This window comes from Ptychodera flava, unplaced genomic scaffold (assembly GCF_041260155.1).
Source record: "Ptychodera flava strain L36383 unplaced genomic scaffold, AS_Pfla_20210202 Scaffold_82__1_contigs__length_521545_pilon, whole genome shotgun sequence".
NCBI lineage: Eukaryota > Metazoa > Hemichordata > Enteropneusta > Ptychoderidae > Ptychodera > Ptychodera flava.
The window spans coordinates 313,151-331,763 of NW_027248404.1; the positions used below are offsets into that span (position 1 = coordinate 313,151).

The following is an 18,613-nucleotide window of genomic DNA, read 5'->3' on the forward strand; positions in this document are numbered from 1 at the left end:
CTTACTCTGAACTTGATTTAAGTCGACTCTTTGGCATAGATAGTGAATGACTTTGTATTTTATTCTCTTTATTTCCTGATTTTCACCTCTTCTTGAATACCCTGCCTGAACTACAGCAACCGAGGGTGGTCATTTCTTGGAGTGTTTGGCACTTAGCAGATGCAAAAGTAACTGGACTCCGCCACAGTGAAAAATCGTTGGAAGTGAAAACAAGTGAACCATTGGACAAGACACTGACTAGAGTGCACAGTTGACACTAGCATATAGGTATGCAAGGTAAGCCCACTGTATACATATGAAGCCAACTACAACTGACTAAAAAAGACCATAAAGGATTAAAAAAATGAAGGCGCTGAACAAACAGCCCAAGCGGAATCTCAAAATGAAAATCAAGAAAATCAGTAGGAAAATACTAAGGCAGAAAATACCTCACAACAACCAAAATAAGGGGCGGTTGCCAGTTGGCCTGCCACTGCTGAAGGTGGTGCCCTCTACGGGACAGTAGAAAAATAGAAAGCGGACTGCTTTATGCTACCCTGAACACTGAAAAGGCACTGTCAAGCCTGTGTAACATAACAAGGGGAAGTGTCATTGACCGTAGGGGAATGTAAGACCCGACAGAGAGCAAAATTGATGCAGCAAAGGCACTTTCCGAGGAATATGAACAAGCTTGGAACAAACTTCACAGATGTTATGAACAAGAACGGACAGCAGAAGGTAAGAAGCAAGCCGAATTTACGCGAATAAGCTTTAGCAGGAACAATGAACAAGCAAATGAATATATCAAAGAAGCAAAGACAAGGAAAGCTAAAAATAGCGCCCTCAAAATCAAATCGCCATCCGAATGTGGATCCCCATTAGGCAGCTTGCGTAGTTCAAACAGAACTTGATCATCAACATCATCCATAGCTCATCACCAAGTAAAAATCAAAGTTATTGAAGTTGAGATGAAAGCATAAAAGGCAACGATAGATGAAGAAACCCTCCAGAAAGTGGGCAAAGAAAGTTCCTCAACAGTACAGACACTTACCACACAAGACCAGTCATCAAACGACCATGTATCATGTTACATTGATATGAAAGAAGAAAAGGAGCGGGACCCATTACGAGCACTGAACTTTATCGTATTTGTACCCACAGCACCATACACAGGTTTTGAAACAACCCCTCTACCAACACAACCAGAACAGAAAATACAAGCAGAATCAGGTGAGACAGTCACACCTATTCCAAATCAACAGACACTTACAACAAGCCAGAACAACAACATTCAACTTCTGACGGAGATAGCCTAAATGATGGCCCGTCAGTGTTTACCACTACAACAATCAATAACATTTTGAGGAGGCTTGACCATGTACATGTCATTGACAGATCATTTAACACTTTCAGTGCGTAATTATTTTTTATACGTGCATTCCTGTGCGTAGTTTTCTATGGTAATATGGCCTTATAAAAATTGATTAACATGCATATGCTATATCTTTGTAATTATTAGAGTATTCGGGACAATTTTTTCAGTGGGTATTGCAATATGACAGAGCATCATAAAAATGCACAAAAAGTCGTGTGACACACCCTGCAGATCACGTGATCATGGCGGCCATACTGGATTTTGCAAAAAAAAATCAAAAAATGTTGCATTTTTTGTAATTTCAATATATAAATGTATTTTTCTCAGCGTAACACTTTAAAAATTACTACTTACGTTTTATCAACTCAAATTCAGTAGGGGAACACGTACTTTAAAACATATTCCACATAAATGAGATTAATATGCATATTTATTACAAGTTCGAATTCGAACAACAGGTATCATCTGACATTCAAAAAAGAGCTATATTATATATACGCTTATATACTGGTAGCCAGTCCGATGTGTCATTGTCATTAATAGATTGATGTCGTACATCATCCACAGGATACCCCATCAACGTTTGTGATGTCAGTCACCGGCCCTTTGTCGCACTTTTCTCTTAGCATGCTCAGCTGGCCTACCTTCCTGTCTTGCTTGAGATCTCTGTCTTTGCTCAACTGTTTGGGGACATATTCAAGTTCGGTATTAGAGTTTTAATTTGAAATGTGACTTCCGCTATCTCCGTCGAGTTCAGTTTCACGATCAGTAACAATTCCAGTATAAGTGTCTTGAAAAAACATGCTCAAAGGGCTTAGTGGGTGTTAAACTGTGCCCGCATCGCCATTTTTAAATACCCTCTGAAAGAAAAACAACAACCGATCACACGATCCTTACAAATCGCGGCCGAGAAATGATCGAATATGGCGGCATTTGTTTACAAATTTGGCGCGCATGCTCATTTAGGTTTGACCTCTACCTCGTACACTTCGCTAGGCTTGAGGAAATAGTCAACAAACATGATGTAGATCAAACAAAGCCAACGTATACGGAACGCATATAAACGCGTACGTTGTTGGCGCGTTTACGCGCCTCCCGCAGTCTGGCCGTTGGCGCAGAATGCGCCCTCCCGCGGTGAAAGTGTTAAAGCCTCTGTAATAACGGCCTGCATACAGACATCTGAGAAAATCGATTTCCTGCATAAATGCACGCAGGGGAATGCGCATAAAATCGTCGAAGACCATCTACAATGACGTGTAGACAACCCTGACATGTCATATCAAGAGGCTTGGATAGAACTTGAAGACAGGTTTGGCAACCCTGCAGTCATCACCACAGTAATCCTGGAAAGACTGAAGTCCTTCCCGAAAGTTAAACTTGACGAATGCAAAAAGCTACTCCAATAATCAGACTTATGCTCAAACATAGAGGCACACAGGAGAAAACCTTCTGCCCTCTCATCCCTCAAACACCTCAAGGACTCAAGCCCATACTGGAGAAATTACCAATATTCATCCTCAACAAGTGGAGAGATAACGCCGAATCATGCAAACGACGCCACAAAACCTTTGCTTCATTCAAGGTCTCCACAGACTTCCTGAAAAATGCAGCAAAAGCAGCATGCGATTCTGATATTCCAAGATCAGATGACACACCCCTGAAACAAGTAAGTCAAAATTCAGTCAACAAACGAAGACTAAAGTGCGTGTACATGCAACAAAATCGTCATAGGAATCAAAACAATATCTCTTCCACGAAGCTACAGAACATGACCCGAAAGATTGCAAGGCATTTGCAAAGCAACCAGTTGCTGACAGAATTGAACTGTGTAAGAAGAAAGGCATGTGCTTTGAATGCATGAGAAACATCTTGCCAAGGACAGCACATCTTTGATCAAATGCGCAATATGCAAGAGTAAAAAACACATCACCTGTCTCCAAGCTACACAAGGAGCTACCAAAAAATGCACCAGACTCATTAAATGTCCAGCCTGACGTTCTTGTGGGAAGATAGTTCCTGAAAAGGTGTACACACAAGACCAAGCAGCTGACTACATAGACACTTACGTAGTCCTAGACGACCAGTCCAATGCCTGTATGGGTGACAGCAACCTTTTCGACGCACTGAAGATACACGGCCCAGACCTTGAATACAAACTGTCTGTAATTGCTTCATTGACACACTTTACCCTAAGGAAAGGGTAAACATCGTCATACATAGAGACTTCAAGAGAAGCAATACAATAAGTAGCCAAAAAAGACAAAATCAGAAATAAATAAATAAATAAATAAAGGTACATACATAAATGGAACACAAACTTGAAAGAATATTTGTTTGACTATTTGTTTGTCATTGTCAACATGCAGCAGCAAAGGAGCACTCAGAAAGGGACAATGCAACAAACGCGTCATCATAGAATCAATTGATGGAAAGAAAAAATTCCTTCTTCCTGTCCTGCTAGAAAACGACAACATACCGAGCGACAAGAACGAAATACCCACAACAGATATTTGCAAGGCCTTCAAATATCTGACGCCCATCATCGATTACATTTCAGAACCGAAAAAAACGTTGGAATTCACCGCCTCATCAGCATAAACTGCCAAGAACCATTGAAAGTCAGAGAACAAGGAAAGGACCTGCAAACTTGCCTTGGGCTCAATGCACTGACCTGGGGGCAATTTAAGGCCAACTCTGCCTAGAGACAGCAAGAGGTGTAATCCGCACTTCAGTACACCGTACAACAGCAACAATCAACGGCTACGACGAAGCAACACTCGAATGTAATCATCACATCCACATCAAAGACATAATAGGCCCAAAACCCGTCAACTTTGCTTTGGTAACACTGTGTTCAAACATACATATCACGACAAACAAAACGCACCCTTTCTGGAGGACAAGAAATTCCTGGACATCATGGGGAAGGCAATCTAGAACTTTCTCTCTCCCCTTCAGGCAAGATCAAAAGAAATTACCGAACAACTGACAATCAGCTCTGAACCGAGTCTACAATCTACAGGATTAGCTTCAGCATAAACCACAAAAGATGGGAGAATACTTTGGTTTTCTGAACAAAATAATAGAACACAACCATGCAAGTCCCGTTCCAAAAGCCGAAATTGATGCCGACAATGCATGGGACATACCACAGTTCCGTGTCTACAGTCCCAAGAAACAGCAGATCAGAGTAGTATTCGACTTCAGTGCAAAGTACAATGGAGTATCCCTGAAGGACGCATTGCTTCGGGACCTGACCAAATTAACAGCCTCCTCTGCAGCAGTAATGGGCGACATAGAAGAAATGTTCCACAGCTTCTACGTCAACAGAGAACACAGAGACTATCTGCGGTTCTCTTGGTTCAGAGTCAACGACCCAATAAAACCAGTAATTCAGTCTAGAATTAACGTACACCTGTTCAGCAATGTCTCCTCACCAGCCATTGCTAACTTCGGACTGAGAAATATTGCTAAAGAAGGCATATCTACAGATGAAAAAGTTGTGAAAGAGTTCATAGATAAGAAGTTGTATGTCGGCGATGGACTAATCTCAGCACCTGCTGAACATTAAACCTTTCGTCTCGTCAATAGAACAAGAGACTTACCGGTGACCAGAAACGTCAACTCTCACAAGATCATTTCTAATGACAAAGAAGTCATGACCAAACTCCAAAAACGAAGAACAAACCAAAGATCTACAGAGTTTGAATTTTAACCAAGACACTTACCTACACAGATCGGTCTTTAGAGGTCTCTAGAGGCAGATATTTTCACATTCGAAATAGACTTGAAGAAGAAGCCATTCTCACATCGACGAGTACTGGCGATCGTCATGTCAATATACGATCCACTCGGTATACTCGCACTAGTTTCCATAGAAGGAAAACTAATACTACAAGGCTTCATGACAGAAACTAAAGGACGCAACTCATCAAACCTTGGATGGGATGAAACATTACCAGAGAAATACTTGCCAAGATGGACACGCTGGTGCAACAACCTCAACTACATCACATAGGTACAGCTACGGAAATGCTATGCTCAACCCACCTTTGGACCCGACAAGAATACTGAGTGTCACATTTTCTCCTATGCCAGCAATGAAGCCATACGTGCTGTAGCATCCTTGCAGTTGATTAACCATGAAGACATCGTCCACGGACCCGACTCATGAAATCTCAAAACTTCCCCTAGAACCTAGTGCAGCCTTCCTAGTGACAGAACTTGCACAAAAAATCACATCAGAAATTGGCCTGAACATCGACAATGTCATATATCACACAAACAGCGAAATCGTGCTTGGCTATATAAACATCAGCTCTAAACGTTTCCAAGTATACATAGCGAACAGATTAGAAAAGATCCACAACATCTCATCACCACACCAGTGGCGACAGGTGTCTACAGAAAAATCCAGCTGACATCGTATCACGCAGCATACCAGCCCCCAAAACTCAACTAATCTATCTGGCTATTAGGACCAGCATTCCTGTGGCAGTGATACGAGCAAGCGACCATGAAGAAACAGGACATGACTACACAGTAAGTGACGAAGACACTGAGGTCCACAAACAACTTGCTGTCTTTAACACATCAACAAGGAAGTAGAACAAGACGACTTAAGTGCTCACCGATTTCAACGATTCTCATCATGGAGATCCTTGAAGAGAAGTATTGCCAACTTAATAGGCAAAATCAGACAAAGAAAATTACCAGAAAAGACGACAAAAAGAAGAAAGAGAATTCGCTAGAACAAGTAAAACTTGAAATGATTACATACACAAACAGAAACCATCATCCTACGCTCCAAACAGAAAAAGGTGTGCCATAAAGAATATGAGATACTATATGCAGCAAAGTCAGCAGGCACTGACAAAAACTAATTACAGAGACAGAACCTTATAAGCCGGCGGGTTCATCGATGAAAAAGAACTCATTTGTGTTGGAGGAAGATTTTGCCAATCTGACCTCGACCTCTGTGGCTGACACCCGATCATAGTCCCACAGGACAACCACATTTCACGAACTTATCATCGATCATGCGCCTCGACAAGTACAACATCAAGGCAGACAACTCACCCTGTGGAACATCAGAGCTGGTGGTTATTGGATCATGAGTGTACATGACATGGTAAGAAGTATATTACACAAATGTGAGATATGTACAAGACTGATAGCAAAACCACTCACTCAACTCATGGGCGATTTACCCTCGGACAGAACAGAGAAAACCCCGCCATTCACATAAGTCAGCATGGACGTATTCGGCCCCTGGACTATAGCTTCCCGCAAAACCAGAGCCGTCACGTCTGAAGCTGAGAGATGGGAAGTGATCTATGTCTGTCTGTACACAACAGCAATACACAGTGAAGTAATAGACTCGATGGACACTTCAACCTCCATCAACGCCCTACGCCACTTCATAGCCATACACTGGAACATCAAGAAACTCAGATGTGACCAGGTTACAAATTTCATTGGCCCAAACAGCGAACTTCAGACAGCAGGCAATTAATTGATCAAGACTGATCAGACTGATTAAGACTGCATCAAGAAACTCCTCACAACAAGAGACTGTGAGTGGATGTTCACCCACCTCACGGATCCCACATCTCACGGCAGAAGCAAGTGCCATCGTATGACAATGGTATCATCAGATGCAAACGATCCCCAAACTCTCACCCAGAACATGATTCTTACAATAAACACTGAATCACCAACCCAAACACAAGGCTTAATAGTCAAACATGACCACTACAGTAGAAAACGTCAGCGACGCGTACAGTGTCTAGCGGATAAATTCTGGTTACGATGGAGAAAAGAATATCTACAAAGCTGTCAACCACAACCAAAATTGAACAAATCTACAATCACCATCAAAGAAGGAGACATGGTTCTTTGAGAGAGAAAGAATACACAAGAAACAGTGGGCCCCTCACTCGCATAGTGAAGGTCTGCCCTAGCGATGACAACAAAGTATGCAAAGTAGACATCATGATCTATAAAGATTGCAAACATCGAACCTACCTATGACCTATTAGTGAAATAGTCTTGATTGAAAGTACATAGTTGAGCAGATAAGTGTGGTATGTTGGTAAACTATTTTATTTTATGATATAAGCATGAAACTTTGCAGAACCGTCAATGGTGTAACACTTAGTAACAAAACAACGCTAGCCACCAGAAAAATCGAAGATGGCGGCCGTAAGGCAGCAATTTTCCAATATGGCTGCCGAGAAAATATTTTAAGTTATAATAAGCACAATATATTACCGATTTCAGTGGTTTCTGTGTCAAATTGTATGTTTTATGTGCCTGACACTGTTTTTGAAGGTCTCAAGGCATATGTTGTGATTTTTTCCGTCCAAGATGACGGCCGTTATGGCGGCCATTTTCCAATATGGCTTGCATGCAAATCCACGTACTAGAATTTAAAGGCATAAAATGCACAATTATCATCAATTTAAATATTTTTTGTGTCAAATTGTATTTTTTATGTGCATTAAACTACTATTGCATGTTTGAAAGGTATATTTGTGTTATTTTGTCATCTAGATGGAAGCTGCATGGCAACCATGGGCTCCGAAGCAAATCAATATACAACATTAATGGCGTAAAAAGTACACTTTATTACCATTTAAGTGGTTTTGTATGAAATCCTACGTACCTTATGTGCCGCCTGAGACTGCTCATGCCGGTCTAAAACGAATATTTTGTGATTTTGTTCATCTTAGATGACGGCCATATGGTGGCCTTTTTCCAATATGACTCCTAAGCATATTCTATATACTATATTTCCATATTAACTATTGAACTAGCACTTGTCGAACCATAGCCAACTTTCAAAAAACTGTTGTGTACTTTTTCAGACCAAATACTAAAACTTTATTTTGTCAACATTAGCATGATATTAGTTTAGGCAGACCAACTTCAAAGTACGGTACTGTGCAAATCAGACCACTGCGATAATACCCACTCCTACTGGCACATTCTCTATTATACAGCCACATTTTGTCAACACTTGACAACTTTCAGCAATAGGAGATGGAGCTGTCCGATAGACGCACCAAGTGTCACCTTGTTATGCCCATCCCCTGTCTCTTGATGTAGGTCTATTTGGCAAATTATACATTTCCTGTCCCCATATATGACCTGCCTGATATGCATCACCTTTGGCATGTTGTATGAGTGTCAACTGAATTGGAGGAATTAAATTGTTTGATCGTTGCTGCTTGCAAATAGGTCCAATCTTGCATCATTCATATGTATAGCTGTGCTGGATCTACCATGCATATATTCAATAAACTTTTCTAAAACTGCAAGGCCCTCATCATTGACTGATGCTGGTTGTTGAGTGTGTGTTCTAAAGGTGTCAGACTATATCCTCAAAGACATTCCGTGTGTACCATGCAGATTTATTTCCCTTCCCTCGGAAAGCAGATACAGTATGGAAACAGGAAATGAAGGCAACTTCACACATTGTTTCTATCTTTCTTAGTGATATGGTATGGGGAGTAGATCAATTTGGTTTCATGACAATGGCAAACATGGTAAGACACCAGTGAATCGATAGTGCTTTGACCCTCGTCATGAGATCTGGGTCCCCGGTAAAACGGTTTTATGTTTGTGTGATTCGTCTTAACGGTGTTTCAGGACCAAAGTGGGGTCCCTTCATCATGGAATGGTTTTGTATCCCCGCATATTTAGTTAGATGGTAGTCATTGTTAATCAAAGAGAGATGCTAGAATCGTTATGTTGTGGTCTGGCTGTTGCGTGGTTTGTTGCTCAGACCGTTCATTTAAACTGCCCTCGTGTTTCATTTTTGTTTCAAAAGTATGTCTTTTATGTTTTAGTGCTTTTATATACTGTATTAGGTTTTGTCTGGAAAAATTTTGGCCAGTGTTTGAGTGCCCTCTTTCCAGTTTATTATCAAACCCATTGATTGATAATGATGCTTTTGTGGTTGTCATATCATTACTCTTATCTTTTTCAATAAAGTGTAGCAAAAATATTTACCAAACGGCAAAACCAGGCATAAACAAAAGGAAGGGATCTTTTTAACAAAATCATGGAAGCGAGGTAAGGTAGTTTTCAAAGGCAAGAAGATATAATCTTCTCTTCACTCGAAAATAAAACCAAACGGCCTAATAAAATAAAGGTCACCAAATCCCCCAAAATAGAGCTACCGTTGCACAAAACCATGTATCCGGCACCACATACATAAAGACATAAAAACAAACAGAAAATTCAACAAACGAAAAAAGGCTTCTTAAACAAAAAAAGCAAAAAACAAGAAATATTTAAAAAGTATACGAATCCCGCAGAATCAAAGGGAAGGTTGAATACAATAAAAGAACTGAAAACCTCAGATTCATCAAAAACCTTTCAAATCAAATGTTGACAACTGTTATATGAAAGCATTAAGCAAAGGCTTGAATTTTTACACATTCCAAAATGCTCTCACGGAAAAACTCTCGTACGAGACACAAACATATTGATGCACATCATGAGACTGAGTTACTAGTATATCATGTGAAACAGTCAATCAATCAGACATCCGTTCAAGTATAAGTCCACGCGGACACCACTGACAATGATAAACCTGAAACTGGAAAACTATCTTGAAGCAACTGAGATCATTATATGGGGAAAATTCCTTAGTTTTGAAACCCGCATCCGAAACCACACGACTCGAGCCGAAACGACTCCTCTGAACATTCTGTCAAAAAACAAACAAATCACAATAAAGCACTCGATAAAGGAAGAGACAAAGCAAATGTGAATATGATAGATAACATTAAGAAAAATAAAAGAGAGCTTCAAAATACAAACTATTACTTTAAAAAAACTCAGGGCAACATTAACAATATGGTGGCCATAGAAAAAAGATTTGAAAACATGTGCGACAAGAAAATCATTGAGGAGGCAACTTTCAGCTCCTCTATCACACAACTTAACAATTATACACAACACAATGGTATCTTCCACCAAATACACAAAACCTCACCGGAAGGAGCAATCTTTATCGGATGCCTCATTCAGCAAACAAACCATATCTCAGAATTTCTAGACTCTTTCATAAAAAACAATAGTCCAAAGACCACAAAGGACACAAAAGGATTCTTTAATAAGCTAGAATAAATAAAAATACAAAAAACCCTTATTCTTATAACATTATACGTGGTATAAATGTACACAAAAATGCCACAAAAAAGAAGCTATAAATTCAGTGATCGAAACGATGGACCCTAAAATACAACCACCAACAAAAACGATGTTCAAAAAAGCAGACAAAAACCTTCATAAAGCCCTACTGTGAATTATTCTCAAACAATTATTTGAGTTCAATGAAGAATACTAAAAACAAATCTGTGGAGGCAGAATGGGCTCACCAGTCTCACCAGATGCAACACCCTACATTCAAATTCACATTTGAACATTCTATCGACAAAATCTCATACCTTTACTTAGTGGTCTTCAAAGGTCAGAGATAAAATTGAGCTAATAGGCTCCATTTTAAAACCAACTCAAAACCAACTGACACGTTCCAAATATTTACTTAGAAGTTCCTGCCACCCAAAGATCACTTTCAAAGGCTTTATTAAAGCTGAATTCTTTAGATATGCTCACACGTGCAACAACAATGTTGACTTGATAAAAAGATTCAATATCTTCACACAGAGACTTCAACAACGAGATTACAGAAAAACATATCAGAGAAGAAGTTAACAAAACGTCATCTATAGCACATTGACAAAATAAGAATAATGACGTAAAAGAAAACCTATTCAGACAAAGACTTTTGGTCCATTTATCAAAACCATCCTAATCCAACAATAGTTACAGAATTCTGGTATGTCGTAAAGATGTCAACATTAGCAGAAAGGTGGTTGGGAAGGGAACATCTTTTATTACAGATGTTGTTTTTAGCTTACTGAAACGCTAGATGTACTTTTTGAACTGAAATTCACTGACAGAGCAATTTTCTGACTTAATGGTGGATGCTATTATAAAATAAACATCAGAAGTAGACTCAACATGGTTGAAACTCTGGTATAGCCACAAAAATAGCCACAAAAGAACGACTTATATTCTTTACATCAAATAGTGGAACTTTACGCCTCTATAAACGTAGAAGTGTGGTTCCAAAGGGACTACAAATCAAGCTGAAACCAAACCTGCCAAGAAGCTCGACAGCTTTCCACGAGAAATGGCATAAAGAAATACAAAAGACAACAATCACTCTATAAAATATGTTGATCAAGGAATGCAGGCGTCTAGCAGTCGATTACTACAAAAATGTCAAAGACATCATCTCAACACTGAAAGAACAGAAAATTCTGGAAAACATTGATAAGGTGAACAGGGTCGTTGGATCTTTCTTGACTTAAAAAAAGCATTTGACACGGTTGACCATGATATTTTGATGGGCAAATTGGTTAACTATGGTATAAGGGGCCCTGCCGGAAATCTTATCAAAAGCTACTTAACAAACAGGAGACAATATGTTAATATCAATGGGATGAATCAGATGAGTTAAAAGTAACATGTGGAGTTCCACAAGGTTCTGTGCTGGGTCCAACACTTTTTCTCCTATATGTAAATGATATAGCACATGCAACAAAGTACTTTGACACCCGTCTATTTGCAGATGACACAAGTCTATTTCATACGTTTAACTTGCAAAAGACAATAGATCTTTTAGAAGTAAATTCCAACTTGAAGAACGTCATAGATTGGTGTGATGCCAATAAATTAACTGTTAATTCAGCAAAAACTGAATACCTTATTTTTCGAGGCAAAATATGTCAGTGGAATCAACAGGTACAATTGATGTTAAAGGAGTAACAATAAAAGAAGTGCAAGCAACTAGGTACTTTGGCGTAGAAATAGACAATAGATTAGAATGGAAACACCAAATTAGAAAAGTTAACAAAGTGATAAGTTCGAAGACTGGTATTCTTTATAAGTTAAGAGATATTGTTCCACCCTGTATCCTTGTACTTTTGTACAACTGTTTCATCAACCCCATATTTCCTATGCAATAGAAACTTGGGGATACTTATTCATCTTTTTTGACACCAATATTACTTACGCAAAAAAGGATTGTACGTATACTGGCCGGATCAGACCGTCTGGCACATACCTCACCACTGTTTAGAAAATTGCATATTTTGAATGTCTATAAACAACGTGACTTGCAACTCTCTTTGTTTGTACATGATGCTTTAAATGGCAAGTTACCATCTGGAACTTCGCAGTTTTTCTCTTCATGCAGCATTCTTATCGTACCAGATCGAAAGAAAAGGGTAACCTTCTTATTCCAAAATACAATACAAATGCGGGCAAGCATTCTTTAAGATATGCTGGAGTAAAGCTCTGGAACAATCTTCCTGAAAATATACGTGTTTTAAGTTCTAGAATTTCATTTAAAAAGCAAATGAAGTATTTTTTAGAACATGATTGAATTGAGTTCTTATTGATTGTTAATAATAAGTGCCCAACTACTATAATGTAATTTTTCTCCAACTAGAGAAGGGGGTGGACTTGACTAGTGTTTTTACACTATTTTCCAGCCTCCTATTCGCTTTGTCATTATATTTTCTGTTGTATTTTGTTTTCTAACAATTTAGTGTAAAGTGAATAAAGTATGAATGAATGAATGAATGAATGCATGAATGAGTGAATGAATGAATGAAAGTCAACCGGATGCTTTGTCCACTATCTCCGATGAACTCAAACAATTGGAAACCGACATGGTACGAAGAATTATTGACACTAAACAACGAAAACTTCACCGAGATGGCATCAACGTCAAACTCTGGGATCATCAATTCCACCAGTATAATTATAAATGGTATGAAAGCCGCCAACAACCGAGAATGAAAACAAGAACTCACAAACTTCTGAACCGAGTACTGACAACACTCAATTGTACCCACCCACCGTTATGAACTTATCTAGTGTTTCTCTCAGCGAAGCCGAGGTAAATCTCCTAGAAAAAGGACTCACGTTCTGTCCCACCCCCACCAAAGCAAACAAAATCCAGCTAGATACAGATATGACTTCTTTCTATAGTCGTCTGCGCCTCACAGATTTTTTTCATACTGATGACGACTCTCAACTGACCAAGGATCTAAATCCGTTTCATAAAAAAGTAGTTTCTCGCCACCCCTAATCGTGACCCTTTTTTTTGGAGACTTATATCGCCTTTGTCAACGATGATATCAATAATCAACCTTATATTGATAAGTTCAGGACAACCTCAATAAACTACAGAGAGATGCCTTGACAAATGAAGACAAAGATCAGATGTAGTAATCAAACCAGCGGACAAAGGTTTATCCTCTGTGGTAATGAATAAGACCGATTACATCGCAGAAGCAGACAAAATTCTGAACAACCCAAAACATTAACAACGACTTCGATCAGACCCGACTAACAAAATCAGCAAAATCATAACAAACAAAATGGAAGAAGAATACAAAGAGGGAATTTAACCAAAGAAACCAAAGATTATTTAGTCTGCACCAACCCAACCCCTGGTCAAATTTAACATTTTACCCAAAATACACAAACCTGGTATACCTTCCGTCCGATTATCTCCACTATAAATCACCCTACTGAAAAGATTTCAGAGTTTGTAGATCACTTTCTTCAACCACTTTTTCAGAGCTTCCGTCCCACATCAAAGATACAACTCATTTTCTACAGAGACTCAAAAAGCTAGGAAGAGTTAAAAAAGGTAGTACCTTGGCCAAATTGATGTAACATCCCTCTACTCTAACATTCCTAATGATGAGGAATCAAAGCATGTGAAATTGCCCTGGAAAACCGCAAAGAAAAGAACCCGCCAACAAAAACCATAATCAAATTACTCACCTCATTTTGCATAGTAATAATTTCGGCTTCAATGGTCAACATTATTTACAAATATTCGGCTTAGCGACGGGTCAAAGGTATGCAAATATTTTCATTGGCCAACTGGAATCAAAAATCTTAGCACAAACACCTCGCAAACTACTTGACTGGGCTAGATTTATGGATGATGTCAATTCCATCTGGTCATGTGACCGATCAATAATTACCGCGTTCTTTACATTTATCAACGATACTCACCCTACAATCAAATTCACTATGACCGTCTCTAACACTTCTGTCCCATTTCTTGATGTTACACAGCACGTGGACCCAGATGGTAACATCGAAACAGACCTTTACAAAAAGCCGACCGACACCAATCAATATCTGCTATTCACTTCTTCTCACCCTAGGCATACAAAACAGGCATTCCATACGGCCTGGCGTTGCGTATTTGCCACATTTGCTCCAAAAAGGACTGGAGGGATGTACGCTTAAATGAGCTGAAAGCATCACTCGTTAAACGTGGCTATCCCGATAATCTAGTAGATGATCAAATACATCTCGCCGAACAAATATCCCGTGACACTATACTACAGCATAACATTTAACCCACACCACCCCAACATCAAACAACTTGTCAATTTCCACTTCGCTATCTTACACAAATCAACTCGAAGCGAAACTGCAATTTCAAATCCACCAATAATGGCTCATAGACGAAGTCATAATCTACGAGACCTCTTGGTCCATAGCGACATACAACAGTCAAAACTTTCAGCAGGTTTCTACAAATGCGGTTCAAACAGGGGTTGCAACATCTGCAAGTACTCAGCTAACGCCACGCAATTTCAAAGTCACGTAACAAACTCCATTTACACCATCAAACATAACATTACTTGCAAATCCAAAAAAACGGGTTTATCTAATCACATGCAACGATGCAATAAATAATATGTTGGAGAAACTAAAACAGAATTTCGCCTCAGGTTAAATAACCATTTATCAACAATAAGGCTCAATTGCGATTCAATTCAACGAAAATCAACACACCATTCACGACGTTTCAATAATAGGGATTATCAAAATAAATAAACAAGATGACACGCTACGCAACAAAATAGAATCCATATGGATTTCAAAACTGGGTACATTGTCACCAAACAGCCTAAACATTCATAGCTAAAAGTAATTTAAATATCAATTGCTCAAAGCGCCTCGGTCAGGCACTATAAATAACAATTACCGCCAATTTTGAATTGGCACTTTCCATCTGCGCCACACATAAACGGTAAGAATTGTCATACTATATATCTTTTGTAACTTTCTAATTTACTCAGCCTATAAAGTCCGTTCAGCATTTAATGAAGATCAACACTAGCCTTACATTGTTCTGTATTTGTCTGTATTCTCCTTTTGTAGACATCTTCAACCTGATGAAGTCCTACTTTTAGGACGAAACGTTGTATCAAAATTACCAACAGAATAAACAGAAAATATACAACCAGATCAGTAGACGTGTGCAAATATATTCATCCGCTAGTACCAAACCACGCAACGAACAACACTGGGAGCTATCTGTACATCTCAAGTTTATATATATATATATATATATATATATATATATATATATATATATATATATATATATATATATATATATATATATATATATATATATATATATATATATAATATAATACCACTTCAAGCACAAAGTAACATAAATATTAGACTTTCCTTTCATGAACCTTCGGAAACACAGTAAGAATTAGAACGATCTTTGGCTCTAGACTCTCTTTCACATGGTTTGGACGTGTCATTTGGACGTGTATTAAGGATGAACGTTTGTTGAACAACAAAGATTTGTCAGTTTTCATAACGTTTGGCTTTTTCTGATATACAAAGATTACAGGGCTTGTTTACGTTAGAGCGCTTCTGTATGTAAGAGTCCTTCAATAATTATACGCCTCAATTCAGAGTCTTTGCCATTGATTTTATGAGGCCAAATACATTTTATGAGTTCAGTGGTGTTCTCATACTTGAAATCACAGATGATGGTTTAACCTAAAATCGTTTAAAAATGAAATACTTGCCACATAAATATCTTATCCTTGAAATTAAATAAAATTCCTTACCCTATCATATCCAAAAACGTAATTCCTGATTTTCTGCAAAATAATGTTGCAAAATTATGTAAATATATACACTTTACAAAATGCTTGATATGCACTTCGCATATTTAAACTGTACGAAAACTCAAATTTGTCATTTGCTTTACCTGGGTGGCAACAGTTGACGAAGTACTACCTTTGTACCACATTTGCCATGTTACCAAGGCAAAATGATAAAACGTGGTACTTCGTCAACTGTTGCCACCCAGGAAAATCGTATGACAAATTTGACTTTTCATACAGTGCTACGTATATTGACGTATATGGAACACAATATTAATTGCAAACGCGACGTATATCTTTGTATATGGAATATTTCAATACGTTGATGTTCGTAACGTATTTCTACGCAGATCACGAGTATATGTGACACATATACAGATTCAGTATATATTGTTGTATATTAAGCATATATGTTAGTGCGGATATGTGTGTGAGTGTTTTTATTGTGTACGTGTGTGTGATTTTATCGAACCTCATACTTTTTGCAACTTTTGCAATTCATTCCGTCATATCTAAAGTTGTTCTTACCGTTAACAATTCCAAGAAGCTTTTAAACGTGATAACCTGCAAAACATATATATATTTTTATGTACACTTATGCATTCATTATATAAGCGAAATTTAAATTATTAAATTTAAATCATTATATAAGCGAAATTTAAATGCAGTGCGCACCTTTGTAAGGAAACCTTCCTCTTCACAAGCAAGGTATTTTAGGACGTTTTCATCAAAGACGATATCCTTGATTTTCTGCAAAATATGTAGATGATTTATTTGGATAAATGTGTCGAAAATTTGAAACAAAAGTTAATAAAAGTCAAATATTAAATGCGACATGAAATGAAATATTGTTGAGATCCGTTTGCTTATTTTAAACACGCAACTTGCAAAGATGTATATAGAATGAAGAGTCAGCTGCATATGTTATGTTTAGGATTTTGGTACTGCTAAATTTCAAACTGATAGTTACCATATTTTCACAGGAAACATTTTCATCAAATTTACATTGACCTATATACATCCGTGGACAACAGTCTAATAATAGTTGTTTTCAAATTGCAAACTGCAAATTTAAGGCACAAGCCTCATTTTAATTCTTCTTTGCCGTTGGCTGCAAGTGGTAAAATGGATACAACAGTATATGAGCTCTACAAAAGATAAACTGAATTATCTACATCTACTATGTATGTCATTCTTCCTCTCAGGACTAGTTTTATTAGTCCAGTATAGCCTTGAACATTCGGTCAGGTAATATTCACTGGAAGTAAATATATATTCTAGAACTGTAATAAGCATATCAATGGTAGAGTTTCTAATGGTCTTTTAAGAGCTTCTTTTCACTATAAATACGGGCATAATTGAGATTTAGTCAGCATTTGTGACTTTCACTGCACCTCAACTTCAAGACTCACGCTGGATTGGATTTGCTTGATGACCTCTGCATGGTTCAGACCAAAAATAAGCCTGCACCCAAAGAAGAACTGACTTAAACACTTTTCAGTGTCTGTCTGGACTAAATTTCCTGGAGACTGTACTTTAGAGGTTTTACAGTCCCATTTGTGAAATTGGCGATTTTGTCATTATGGCAGAATTCAAGAAATTTATGTAAGAGCCAGGTCGGGTAAAACTTGATTCTGTCGGGAAGGATGACCTGATTACATTGTTAAGTTGAAGTTAGAAAATAATTCAAAACTATATGGTTAATTTAAACACATTTGAGGAATCTGTTTTAAAATCTTATGTGCCTGATAATACCTTGGAACTCAAAAATTAGTATTATAAATGCTGAGGAATTTGGGACTTCAGATATTCGCTTTGGAAAATGAAAGTATGCGAATGGAAGAAAGACACAGGGAGAAAGAACCGCAAATACAAATTGAAGAAAGACTAAGAGATTAACAATTACAAATGAAAGAAAGACAAACTGAGAAAGACATATGGAAAAGGAACGACAAGACTATGTCAAAATAAAACAGAGAAGACAGCATTCTGACGTGTAGAGCTTGAACTTAAGAAAAAAATCACTTCAGATCAATTTTCAATAACTTAACAATAGGTAAGTTCGACTCTATGAAGACAGTATGGTGCCAAGTATTTCCTTCAAGTTTTACAGAGTCTGCAATGACCTAGACAATTTGTTTTAATTTTTGCTTTTGAAGAGTGATGTGGTTGGTAAAGCCAGAGAATTGTTCATCAATCGTCAGAATACCAGGCTTCAAAT

General features: G+C 38.0%; 1 long non-coding RNA gene across 1 annotated transcript in view; it reads right to left on the minus strand.

Annotated features, from left to right (window-relative positions):
- Nucleotides 1–16,958, minus strand: part of LOC139128983 (uncharacterized) — a 31,223-nt gene extending 14,265 nt beyond the window's left edge. Inside the window, exons 1-2 of the long non-coding RNA XR_011551475.1 lie at nt 16,921–16,958; nt 16,354–16,386 (exon numbers count right to left, since the gene is read on the minus strand). This is a non-coding gene — a long non-coding RNA (uncharacterized lncRNA). The remainder of the gene's footprint in view (nt 1–16,353; nt 16,387–16,920) is intronic.
- Between the last annotated feature and the right edge of the window lie 1,655 nt (nt 16,959–18,613).